Here is a 13,913-nt window from a genome sequence, read left to right as displayed (position 1 = left end):
GCTGGTGTGGGGTTCGGTTTCTTGGGCATGTTCCATGATGCTGGAGACATGGATGTGGATGCTGATGATAGAGTGGTGATGGAGGAGGCAATGGTGAAGATGATGATATGATTATAGTGATGACTGTGATGATGACAATGATGATGATGTTGATGATGATGATGATGATGATGATGACGATGATGATGATGTTGACGATGATGAAAATTCCTGGAAGGGGTAGTGGCTCAAACCATAGAACACTACCTAGTGGAAAGAGCTCCAGCCTGGGAGTCAGAGGACCTGGGTTCTAATCCTGGCTCTGCCACTTGTCTGCAGTGTGACCTTGGGAAAGTCACTTCACTTCTCTGGGCATCAGTTTCCTCATCTGTAAAGTGGGGATTTAATACCTGTTCTCCCTCAGACTGGGAGCCCTATGTGGGACAGGACCTGTGTCTGACCTGATCATCTTGAATCTACCCCAGCACTACCCAGTACAGTAAATGATTAACAAAGACCATTATCATCATCATCAACTGGTGCCCAACCATTACTACATCAAGACAGAAAGCTATAGTTAAGGCTGGACATTGCTACTTCCTTGGAACCCTTGAGATTGGGTGGAAACAATGTCTCCGGTGATCCCCACACTGTCTGTCAATCTCCCAAAGGACATCTTGATTCTGTTTCCTACTTCTTTGTTGAGGCATGCATCACTTAGAGATAGTGGACTGACGAGATAAGTGAACTGGATGACAGCATTCGGCTCTGGGTTGCAGATGGAAATCTGCAGATGCGTGTGAAGAGTCTGGCTGGTGCGGGCTGGCTCATGGTCTAGGAATACTCCACTCATAATATCAATCCTTGGCACTTGAGAAATCTGCGGGAAGCATGTCAAAGTCATCTGCAGACCTCCCAGTGAATGCAAGAAACACAAATGCTACTACAACTGCTAACCTGCGCACCGTACCTCGATCTTAACTACGTCGTCACTGACCTCTCTGCCACAGCCTTCCTCTGGTCTGGAATGCCCTCCTTCTTCATATCAGACAGATAATTGCTCTCTCCCACTTCAAAACCTTACTGAAGGCACATCTCCTCCGAGAAGCTCTCTCTAAGCTCTCCTCTCCTCTTCTTCCACTCCCTTCTGCGCTGCTCTTACTTGCTCCTTCATGCATCTTCCCCACAGTACATATGTATAAATCTGCTTTTCCAATCAATCGATCAACAGTATTCATTGAGGACTTGCTGTGAGTAGAGCGCTATACTAAACATCTTGGAGAGTAGAATACAGCAGAGTTGGTAAACACATTCCTTTCCCACAGCAAGCTTACAGTCTAGACGTTATCCACCAGCTCAGCACTTATGTACTCCCAGCTACCTCAAGACACTTCTGTACATTTTGACAGACATATTCTACTATTTAAACATCTACTTACCCACATAACTATCTTTCCATCTCTTTTTCCCATTATTTGCAAGTTTGTTTAGACCCCATTTTACAGATGAGGAAACTGTTACAAAGAAGTAAAGTAACTTGGCCAAGATCACTTGGTGGGATTAAAATCCAGGCCTTCTAGCTCACAGACCTGTGTTCTTTCTGCTAAGCCGAGCTGCTTATCAGTAGCAACCTCCTGACTCCTAAGCACCCAATGCAGTGCTCTCCATTACCACGTTAAAACGATCACTTATCCTATCCTGCCTTGATTACTGTATCAGCCTCCTTGCTGACCTCCCAGCCTCCTATCTCACCCTACTCTAGTCCATACTTCACTCTGCTGCCCAGATTGTTTTTCTATAGAAACATTCAGGACATGTTTCCCCACTCCTTAAGAAACTCCAGGGTTGCCCATTCACCTCATCATCAAAAAAAAATTCCTCACCATTGGCTTCAAAGCACTCAATCACCTTGCCTCCTACTACCTCACTTTGCTACTCTCCTATTTCAACCCAGCTCGCATACTTTTTTCCTCTAATGCTAACCTTCTCAATGTGCCTCCATCTCATCTAGTGCACTGCCAACCCCTCAACCACATCCTGCCTCTGTCCTGGATCATCCTCCCTCCTCAAATCCGACAGACAATTCCTTTCCCCCTGCTCAAAGCCTTACTGAAGGCACATCTCCAAGAGACCATTCCTGACTAAGTCCTTCTTTCCTCTTCTCCCACTCCATTCTGCATCTCCCTGACTTACTCCCTGTATTCATCCCCCCACCCGGCCCCACAACATTTGCATACATATCTGTAATTTATTTATTTATGTTAATGTCTGTCTCCCCATCTAGACTGTAAGCTCATGGGCAGGGAATGTGTTTGCTTATTGCTGTACTGTACTCTCCCAAGCACTTAGTACAGTGCTCTGCACACAGTAAGTGCTCAATAAGTACAATAAATTTAAGAATGAATGAATAGATGCCACTGATGCTGATGAAATTGATGAGTTGGAAATCAGGCAACGTTCAGTCCCCTTGGTTGGCTTTTAATGGTGGCAGTCCTGCTACTACATGAGAATCAATGAGAGACCACTCTTTAGACTTGGAATGTTCCCATGATATTCCAAAGTTGGCTGACCATGACTCAGACGATGGTGACTGACCTGGACCGCATTAACTGTGACCCTTCATTCATTCATTCATTCAATCGTATTTATTGAGCGCTTACTGTGTGCAGAGCACTGTACTAAGTGCTTGGGAAGTACAAGTTGGCAACAGAGACAGTCCCTACCCAACAGTGGGCTCACAGTCTAGAATGGGGAGACAGACAACAAAACAAAACATGTGGACAGGTGTCAAGTCGTCAGAACAAATAGAATTAAAACTAAATGCACTTCATTAACAAAATAAATAGAATAGTAAATATGTACAAGTAAAATGAATAGAGTAATAAATCTGTACAAACATATACACAGGTGCTGTGGGGAGGGGAAGGTGGTAGGGCAGGGGGATTGGGGAGGAGGAGAGGAAAAAGGGGACAGATTCTGGGAAGACCTCCTGGAGGAGGTGAGCTCTCAGTAGGGCCTTGAAGGGAGAAAGAGAGCTAGCTTGGCGAATGTGTGGAAGGAGGGCATTCCAGGCCAAGGGGAGGACGTGGGCCGGGAATCGACAGTGGGACAGGCGAGAACGAGGTACAGTAAGGAGGTTAGCAGCAGAGGAGTGGAGGGTGTGGGCTCAGCTGTAGAAGGAGAGAAGGGAGGTGAGGTAGGAGGGGGCGAGGTGATGGAGAGCCTTGAAGCTAAGAGTGAGGAGTTTTTGCTTAATGCGTAGGTTGACAGGCAGCCACTGGAGATTTTTGAGGAGGGGAGTAACATGCCCAATAAATTCCCAGAGGTCACAGGTGCAATCAGGTGTCCAGACCAGATGGAGGCTGGTGAGGACCACTGCAGCTCTCAGACCTGAGAGGTCACCTGGGATGTGCTGGGCTACGTCCTCTGGGGAGACCCAACTGTTGACCATTAACAGTTCTGGGGCTGGTGGTCTAGGCCAGACTCTAAAATGCATTATTTATTTGGTGATACTAAGATTAGATATGGTTAAGTGCCTTTTTCCAACACTTCAAGCTCATAGAATTCAAAAGTCTGTATGAATTCTAAATATTATTGTTCTCTTTTGATTCCCATATAGTTTATTATTGTAAAGGCCCCTGGTGATTCAGATAGCTGAGCTAGAAAATTGGATTCAGCTTCTTTGGAAACTGAATTCAGTACTAATCTGAACTCTTCTGGAGAAAGGAATGAAGTCAAGACCACGTGCTGACTGAATGGGTGGAAATGGAGAGAAGTCAGCTTCGGGAGGTGGAGGGAGAGGGGGTGGGATAGGGTTGTGGGGATCACCGGATCTTGTCTTGGGACAGGGAAGGTGGAGGCATCCCATGAAGATCTTGTTAAACCCAGAGAGCTAAATGTTGAAGTAATAATATATTTATTGAGCACCCACTGGATGCCGTGCCTTTTACTAAATGCTTGGATGATTCCTTTTTTTTTGAATAGTACTTTTTTTGTTGTTTCATTTTCAATGGTAATTGTTAAGTGCTTACTGTATGCCAGGCACTGAACTAAGACCTGGGTGGATACAAACAATCAGGTTGGACACAGTCTATGTTCCACATGGGGCTTACAGCTTTAATCCAGATGTAACTGAGGTACAGAGGAGTTGTTAAATGATTTGCCCAAGGTCATACAGCAGACAAGTGGCCAAGCTAGGATTAGAACCCAGGTCCTCTGACTTCCACTAAGCTATGTTGCTTCTCTAAGTGTTAAATGCTTACTAGGTGCTTACTAGGGTAGATGCAAGATAATCAGGTTGGACACAGTGGCTATTCCACATGAAGGTCACAGTCTACATCAGAGGGAGGAAGATTGAATCCCCATTTTACAGATGAGGTAGTAAGACACATTCCCCTCTCAGGGTTGCAACTGAAGAGTTTCCAGTACTCTACCAGTCTTGTCTACAGGAGGGAGAGTCAAGCAGTGGCATACCCATTCTATTCCTAGTTTGGCCAGTGGCTAGCGAGTGAAGACAATCTGCTACAAGTCAAAACTCACCCATGTTAGGTAGCAGCAGCATGGGAGAGTGTCGAGGCTGGAGACTCAAGTTTACTGCACGGAAGGAAGCAATGGAAAACCACGTCCATATTTTTAGCAAGAAAACTTTATGGACACACTACCAGAATGATTGCAGATGGAGAGCGGAGTGTTCTGGGAGGGATGTGTCTGTGGTGTTGCTATGGGTCGAAGATGACTTGATGGCATAAGGCAAGACAAGTAAGACACATAAAAGTTAAGTGATTTGTCCAAGGCCATATAGTAGCCAAGTGACTCCCAAGCCCATGTGTTTTACAATAGGCCATGTTGATTCATGGGGTAGCAATTGGCCAATCTAGGGCATAGAAGCTGCCAAAGAGCCAAACAACCAACTCAATTCCTATTTCAGGTTCTCCACAATCCTCCCCTATCACTACTGCTGGTGCTGGACCACTAGAGGGGAACTTCCTTGAGGGCAGGGAATATGTGTTTAGCTTCTGTTGTACTTTCCCAAACATGTATTACAGTTCTTCAGCCTTAGTAGGAACTCAATGAATACCAACGACGATGATGATTCAACTTCTTTGGAAATGTTAAAAAGCAAATCAATACACCCAGAGAGTCAGAGGGACCTGGTTTCTAATCCAGGCTCCGCCACTTGTCTGCTGTGTGACCTTGGGCAAGTCACTTCACTTCTCTGGGCCTCAGTTACCTTATCAGTAAAATGGGAATTAAGACTGCGAGCCCCATATGGGACAGGGATTGCGGCTAAACTGATGATTTTGTATTTTTCCCAGTGGTTAGTAGAGTGCCTGGCACATAGTAAGCACATAACAAATACCATGAAATAAAAATAAAAAAAAATGCAACTGGACATCTATATTGGAGGTATGAAGTACTTGAACCTCAAGAAGGACCAAGGGAAAGACCAAAGTTACACACTGCAAAGAGGAAGCACTCAATGAATGCTATTGGTTGATTGATTAATTGAGCCTACCCCCATTCAACTTATGAGTTGCCCCAAATGGGGGGTATTGCAGAAAGCTGGAGAGCAAGAAAATGTCCCCCTCCCCTCCACCCCACTTCAAGTCGCTTACACTCTAACAGAGGAGATGGGATCAACTCAAATAAGAAATAAATTACAGAAATGCAAAGCTAGACGCAGCAAGGTATCGGTGAGGTACTCCTCCTCTCATGCTGAGCTATAGAAAATAGTTGAAGGGCTCACGGGAGGGATTAGAGTGTCTGGAATTATATGAGATTCACCTGGGAGGGCTTCACGGAGAAGGTAAATTTTAGGAAGGTTTTGAAATGGGAAGGCACCATTTAGGGGCTTCCCCCCTTCTGTTTGGGCGGCTCAGTCAGGGGTACTTATTGAGTGCTTACCGTTTGCAAAGTATCATACTAAGTGTTTGGGAAAGAACAATACAACGAAGCTGGTAGACACATTCCCCCCAGGAACTTACACTCTAACAGAAGAGCTTAAAGGAATAGGAACTAGTTAAAAAATGCCTTGCATCTGTGACCAGGTCTCTGGACCTTTTTTTATTTTCATGGCCAGTAGAAGTGTACTGAGTATCTACAGTGCTCTCTTCTTTCCCACCCAGCCCCTCGTAGATCACCCACGACCCCCTTCCCTTTGGCCCATGAATTAGGAGTTAGTTTTGCTCACTCCAAAACCCATTATGTATGTCCCTCCAGGGTAGTGACCACTAGGCTCCAGGTTCCTGGGGCTACTGCAACTTTTTACTTACTCCCTTAAACCCATAAGATGGATGACTTTCCCTCTGGAAGATTGGCTGTAAATTTAGGCAATGCCGCCCTGAGCCTTCTCACTGCTCAACTTTAATGAAAACCAGCTCCGGTTTGGCATTTTTCAAATTGCTTCTGGCTTTTCCCTTTTATCAATCAATCAATCAATGGAGTTTATTGAGCCCTTAGTGTCTGCAGAGCACTGTACAAAGCACTTTCATAAGACACCTCGGGTCAGAAGGATAGCAGGATACTACTCCTGTACTTCTGCTTTCTTTCCCTCCTTCCGTTATTTCCTTCCAGATTGCTTAGCTCGGTGCTCGGCATAACATAGGCAATTAATAAATACATTAATGACTACTACTTAATGGACTCCCAAATCCAACGAGTATCCCAAGCCCCCATGAGATGAGGTGCTTTAGTACATTTTTATGTCTGTCTCCCACTCTAGACTGTAAGCTCCCTCTAGGTTGTAAGCTCACTGTGGGTAGGGAATATAGCTGTTGTACTCTCCCAAGTGCTTAGTACAGTGCTCTGCACATAGTAAAGGCTCAATAAGTACCATCATTAATGACGATGATGAGGACGATAGAGTGTAAGCTGCTTGTGGGTAGGGGACTTAACTTATGATCTGTTGTCCTTTCCCAATCACTTAGTACAGTGCACTACACCCATCTGACGCTCAGCAAATACCATAACCACTGCCAGAACGTGCTTTGCTCTTGATTTTGAAGATGAACATGAAGCCAACAGAGGAAAAGCAATGGTCAATCGGAGAGTCCAGTCCTTCTCTCCTTTCCCTGATGGTCACCTACAGGTTGAATGGTCTGAATGGGAAGATCTTATAGGTCCCCCTTTCTTTCTTCCTTTTGGTATTTACTACAAAATACCAAATACCTCCTACTACAACCTAGCCTGCATGCTTTGCTCCTCTAATGAAAACTTACTCACTCTACCTTGATCTATCTCATCGCCGACCCGTCACCCATGTCCTGCCATCTCTAGCCCTGACCTCTCTCCTTCCCTGCAATCTCTTCCTTTTCGTATCTAACAGATGATCACTCTCCCCACCTTTAAAGCCTTATTTAAAGCATATCCCCTTCCCTTACTCAGCCCTCATTTCCTGTTCTCCCTCTCCCTTCTCTACTTGGATTTTGCATCCTGTATTCAATCCATCTTCAACCTCACAGCACTTATGCCCACTGCACTCACCACCACCTAATAATAATAATGACGATGGTATTTGTTAAGCACTTATTATGTGCCAACCACTGTTCTAAGCACTGGGGTAGATACAAGGTAATAAGATTGCCCCACGTAGTGTTCACAGTCTTCATCCCCATTTTATAGATGAGGTAACTGAGGTACAGAGAAGTGAAGTGATTTGCCCAAAGTCACACAGCTGATAAGGGGCAGAGCCACGATTAGAACCCAAGACCTCTGATCCCCAGTCGGGACACCTGCCACTAAGCCATGCTGATTCTCTGAAGCAGCACCTACTCTCACTTGTCTTCTGTCCCTCCACCAATCTCATACCACTAACCCACAACCCTGGATTAGCTCCACAGTACGTTTACTCCTCTCCTGTGCCCGAGCTGTAGAGCGCTTTTGGCAGAAATCCAGACAACTCTGACCTTGCTCACCTTAAATTCATTCTTATCTGCTTCAATTTGGCCCTCTTCACTACCTGACAACAATACTTCTCCTTCCTAATTCACCCAAATGTCCACTGTCTCCACCAGCTGTTCCAGACATTTAACTCCCTCCTCAAACCTCCATTCCCCTAGCCACCCCCACCACCATCCCTTTCCCTTAACGACCTGGCCACATACTTCATCAACAAAATTGAAACCATCAGGCATGATCCCCCTAAAATCTCCCCTGCTCCTCTTGAATCCCCCTTCCTCCTCCACCCATTTCTACTCCCTTTATATTCCCTGCAGTGACTCACCATGAGATCTCTCACTTCCTCTTGAAATCTACCTCCTCCCCAGTGCTTCTGACCCCATCCCTTCATATCTTTTTAAAACACTCACCTGCTCCCTTCTTCCCTCTTTGACTGCCATCTTCGACTATTTGCTTTCCAATGGCTTCTTCCCTACTACTTTCAAACATGCTTACATATCCCCTATCCTAAAAAAAAAACCCTCCTGTGGTCCCATGGCTCCCTTCAGTTATCACCCCATCTCCATCCTACCATTTCTCTCCAAACTTCAGGAGAGAGAGATGTTTCAATCTGCTGTCTCCACATTCTCTCCTGCAGGTCTCTCCTATATCCCGTCTGATCTGGCTTCCACCCACTTCACTCCACAGAAACATCCCTCTTTATGGTAACCAATGACTTTCTTCTTACCAAAACTGATGGCCTCTGCTCTATCCTAATCCTCCTAGACCATTCGGCTGCCTTAGACACTGTAGACCACCCCCTTCTCCTTGAACGTTTTTCCAACCTTCGGGCTTCACTGACACTGTCCGTTCTGGGTTCTCCTCCTATCTCTCTGACTGCTCCTTCTCAGTTTCTTGCTGCCTCCTCCTCTGCCTCCCAAACTTTGACAGTGGAAGTTTCTCAAGGCTAAATTCTGTGTCCCCTTCTAATCTCCACCTACACCCACCGTTTTGGAGAACTCATTTGCTCCCATGGCTTCAATTACCATCTCCATGCAGATGTTTCCCAAATCTACGTCTCCAGCCCTGACCTCTCTCCTTCCCTGCAATCTCTCATTTCCTCCAGCCTTCAAGATATACCTACTTCAATGTCCCCCAGACACCTCAAACTAAACATGTCCAAAATTGAACTCATTATCTTCCTACCCAAACCCTGTCTTACCCGTCATTCCCATCATTGTAGACAACACCACTATCCTCCCTATCTCACTAGCCTGTAACCTCGGCATTGTCCTCTACTAAGCACTCAACCACCTTGCCCCCTCCTACCTCACCTCGCTACTCTCCTATTACAATCCAGCCCGCACACTTTGCTCCTTGAACCTTCTCACTCTGCCTCTGTCTCATTTATCTTGCTGATGACCTCTCGCCCACATCCTTCCTCTGGCCCGGAAAGTCCTCCCTCCTCATGTCTGAGAGTCAATTATTCTTTACCACTTCAAAGCCTTATTGAAAGCATAGTGGATAAAGCATGGGCCTGGGAGTAAAAAGGTCATGGGTTTAAATCCCGGTTCCGCCACTTATCAGCTTCGTGACTTTGGGCAAGTCACTTAACTTCTTTGGGCCTCAGTTACCTCATCTGTAAAATGGGGATTAAGACTGTGAGACCCCTTGAGACCACCTGATCATCTTGTAACCTCCCCAGCGCTTAGAACAGTGCTTTGCACATAGCAAGCACTTAATAAAAGTCATTACAAAAAAAAGACAGGGACTGTATCCAACCCTATTTGTTTGTATCTAGCCCAGCCCTTAGAACAGTGCCTGGTACATAGTAAGCACTTAACTAACACCACAATTATTATTGTTACTATTATCATCTCCTCCAAGAGGCTTTCCCTTAGCCCTCCTTTCCTCTTCTCCCACTCCCTTCGGAGTCACCCTGTCTTGCTCCCTTTATTCATCCCCCTTCCCAGCCCCACAGCACTTATGAACATATCTGTAATTTATTTATCCATATTAACGTCTGTCTCCCCCTCTAGACTGTAAGCTCATTGTGGGCAGGGAGTATGCCAGTTTATTGTTATAGTGTATTGTCCCAAGTACTTAGTATAGTGCATTGCACACAGTAATCACTCAATAAATACAATTGAATGAATAAATGATGAATGAAAGGGAGCTATAAGCCAGGATGAATGAGGGGAAGAAGGCAGGATTGTAAAAATAAAGAAACAATCAAGACTTCCTGGAGAAGCAAGCAGTATAGCCTAAGTAGCTGGGTGTCAATACCCCTGTCTTCTGGCCTTGGGTCGCTGGGTAACTTGATGGCTTATCTCTGAAGAGTAAATAGCACTTCTTTAGGAACCTGGAAAGTTTCGTACACAAACTTGTTCCTAGGAACCACTGAGGGTAGCACCCTCCCCACACCCCAAACTCACTTCCCTGGTCACCCCGAACATCCTATATCTATTCTATATCAATTCTTATAGTTGTTTTCCTACAGACTCAACCTGCTGACACTGGTATATCCCCTTCCCCCAACAGCTCTTTCCGTAGCTGGAAGTCCCTGATTTCCATGGCTGCAAAGTCAGGGAGTCTGACTAGGACTGGATCAGGGGAGTCCCAGTGTCTGCAAAGCAGAAGGAATCAATCAGTCAATCAATCAATCAATCCACAGTATTGATTATGCACTTTCTGCATACAGAGCATCATATTAAGTGCTTGGGAAAGTACAATTTAATAGAGCTGGTCGATATTATCCCTGTCCACACAGAGCTTACAGAGGGAGACAGACATAAAATAAATTATAGACAGGGGAAACAGTAGAGTTTAAAGATATTTACATAAGTGCTGTGGACTGGAATGAAGAAGAGAGGAGGGTAGGATCATCTACCCCGGGATCCCTCGCCCCCATCCTCTGCCCCTGCTCAACTCCATTCCAGGCTGGGCTCTGACTTTGCAGCCTCCAGGTGGGGACCCCAGCTGTAGAAGGGGCTGGGGTGGAGGATACAGCAGTAGCAGCAGCGGCAAAATCCATCGCATCGCATTGCAGCAATGGAAAAAACAATTACAAGAATAGATCTAGACTACAGCTGGAGGGGTGCAAGAAACTGCAGAGATAAGAAGAGATGAGTTCAGGATGTTGGGAGATGGGGTCCAGAAAAGCTGGGGGAATGACAGGGAGAGGGGATGAGGTGGGGATAGAAATGAGGGGCGAGGCCACTTCCCTTGAAAATTCACTAAAGCGGAGACATAATGGGCCATCACTCGGAGAGAAAGCGATTTCTGCAGGGCTGAGGCTGAGGCAGATCCACTTGACAGAGGTTACTTAACTTCTCTGAGCTTAGGTTTCTCTATTTACAAAATAGGGGCTAATCCCTACCTGCTGGGATAAATGAGCTCACCCAACCATGTTAATTAGGCCCGGGACCTAGGAGAAAGCTGGCTTGTGGGCAAATAGGAATTTCAACCAGAATCGAAAATGAGCTGAGCCTTCTGGTACAGCTCTTCGTCAGTCCACTGCCGGCAGAGACCGTGAGGGAAGGACATATCGCTAAGTGAGAGAAGTGAAAATTTCAAGGCAGATGCAAACCTCTCTGCAAAAGGCAGGGGTGATCTCTGTGAAGTGTCGTCTTGAAAGAAAAGTGTCGAGAAGGGTTGTTGAAATCGTATTTATTCCCTGACTAGGTAAGGATTCGTCCTTTCCCTTTCATCTTCGGGTGCCATGGTGATTATCCCGAGCCATTATCCGATCCCCCTGTGTCTTAAGTGAAGAGTTCTGGCCTGATCACCACAGGTCCAGAGAGGGAAACTGACTTAGCCAAGGTCACAGTTGAATCTGAGGCCTGGTGGGAGGGGGCTATGGTGGTCATGAGAGCATGTGAAGTCACAAGGGTGAGGCCTATGTCCCAGAGCCGTTGACCTCGGAGAACTCTTGGGAAAGCCATTGGAAAGATTTGTCTGCTGGGTGACCTTGGGAAAATCGTTTCACTTCTCAGACCTGTTATCTCATCTGTAAAATGGAGTATTAGACTGTGAGTCCTATGTGGGGCAGGGTCTGTGTCTAATCTGATTATTTTGAATCTACCCCAGCAATTAGTACAGTGCCTGGCACATAATCAAATGCTTAACAAATACTATTTTTAAAAAAGAGAGAGAGAACCCTGGCTTTCAGCAGCCTCTGAGCATTCCTATAGCCCTTGAGACTGGCACAAGACTCTTTGTGTATATGTGTGTACATGTTTGTAAGACAAACAAGACGGGGAGGATACTTGATCTATCTTCGCATGGTTCTCTGCATGCAATTAGGGTTCATAAATATTACTGATTGGTTGATTGTGGAAAAGGAGAGAGAACAGGGAAAGGGAAAATCTGTTAGTGCCAGATTGTTGGTCAGCACTGGTACCTTCTGTCCCTTCTCTTCCTCTTCTCCCTCCTTCCTTCCAAAGAAACTTTCGGCCAGTCCCCCTTTAGAGGTGTTCACCGGGCTTTGGTAGCTACTGAGAGGATGAACGCTCCAGACACCCTCCCCCTCCCACTTACCTTTCTATTAAAATATATAAGAACAACTATTCAAAATAGTGAAGATAAAAAGTGGTTCATCTACCTTGGGGGAACAGCCAGTGTTTGTGCTCCTGTCCACTCCTGTGGAATTAAGATTTTCATTTTGTAACCGACCAGAAAACATCCATTCTCAAGCTCTCCACTAACACAAGCAGGACTACCACATTTTCCAGGAAGCTATGGGAGGAAGGGCATCGAAAGACCACGCCCTAAACGGTTCTTTGTGGAAATCGGTAGACGCTACATGTGGTTTCTCAGCAGATCTCCAGGGTGCACCATCGATGCCTGACATTGGCTCCAGAGCTTCCGTGTCCCCTGTCGGATCCCCAAGAACACGGGTGCCACTTCCAAGCTGTGGCACTCAGCAGTCGGAGTCACGGCAGGTGGAGGCTGGGCATAGAAAATTTCACAGTAAAGGGTGTCAGGTATCAATTAATTGGTCTATCATTGAGTGTTTACTGTGTGCTGTGAACTGGGAAAATGAAATTTAACAGAGCTGGTAGACTTGATTTCCACCTGCAAGGAGTTTCCAGCCTACAGTGGAGAGCCAGATGGGAAAATAGATTTAGGGATGGGGGACAAAGTAGAGTAAATAGGTATCTCTCTAGACTGTAAGCTCACTGGGGGCAGGGAATGTGCCTGTTTATTGTTATATTGTACTCTCCCAAGCGTTTAGTTCAGTGCTCTGCATAGGATTGAATGAACTGAATGAATCCAGTGCCGCGGCTGCATTAGATTGGGGACAGACCCACTGGAAGCTGGACTGTCTGCTTTAATAAAGGACGAATGGTCAATCCACTCTCTGATGGCGGACCAGGAGTCAATCCACCGGTGTGCCCGCTTGCTTGACTAGGGTGCTGTCCCACGGCACGGGGGACCCGATCAAGGGGCCAGGCCTAGGACCGCTAGCCTGGGTTGCATTTCTGACTTGGCAGAAAGCTCTCGCTCATCGTCGAGAGGTTTGTTGTGTCCCGGTCTCCGTGGCAGAATATCCCAAGCCTTCCCGCAGCCAGGGGCCAGTGCGGTTCATTACATCAGTCTGCAGCCTGCTGAGGCTCAGCCTCATTGCCCTTCGAGGGGCGGGGGGCAGGGGCCGGGGGTCAGAGGCCCGGCAGCCGCACACCCGCGCGTGGACTAATAGATCTCCGCTCTCCACAGGCCTGCACCGACTCAGCCGCAACGGGATTGTGGAAGGAGATGCAGGGGTGGGGGAGGAGGGGACGGGCCAGCTGCACCCCACACCCAACCCCAGTTGATGGGAACAGCTCGCTGACAAAGCATCAACCTACCAGTCTCCTATCGGCCACCAAGCAAGACGGCCACTGAGACAGCTGGACACCGAGCCAGCAGGACACAGTAGGCTTGGAAAGGCGCTCCTTCAACTCTTCATTTGCATAATTAGCTACCTGATTATCCCCGGCTCCAAATGGAACTGCTCACTGTGTCTGATTGCAGGAAGGGTTCCGGTTGGGGCGGCGAGGCCTGGGGTCTGCCATTCC

The sequence above is a fragment of the Tachyglossus aculeatus genome, chromosome 26, assembly GCF_015852505.1.
Source record: "Tachyglossus aculeatus isolate mTacAcu1 chromosome 26, mTacAcu1.pri, whole genome shotgun sequence".
NCBI lineage: Eukaryota > Metazoa > Chordata > Mammalia > Monotremata > Tachyglossidae > Tachyglossus > Tachyglossus aculeatus.
The sequence above is the reverse complement of the archived record's forward strand: the minus strand, read 5'-3'. Positions refer to the sequence as shown.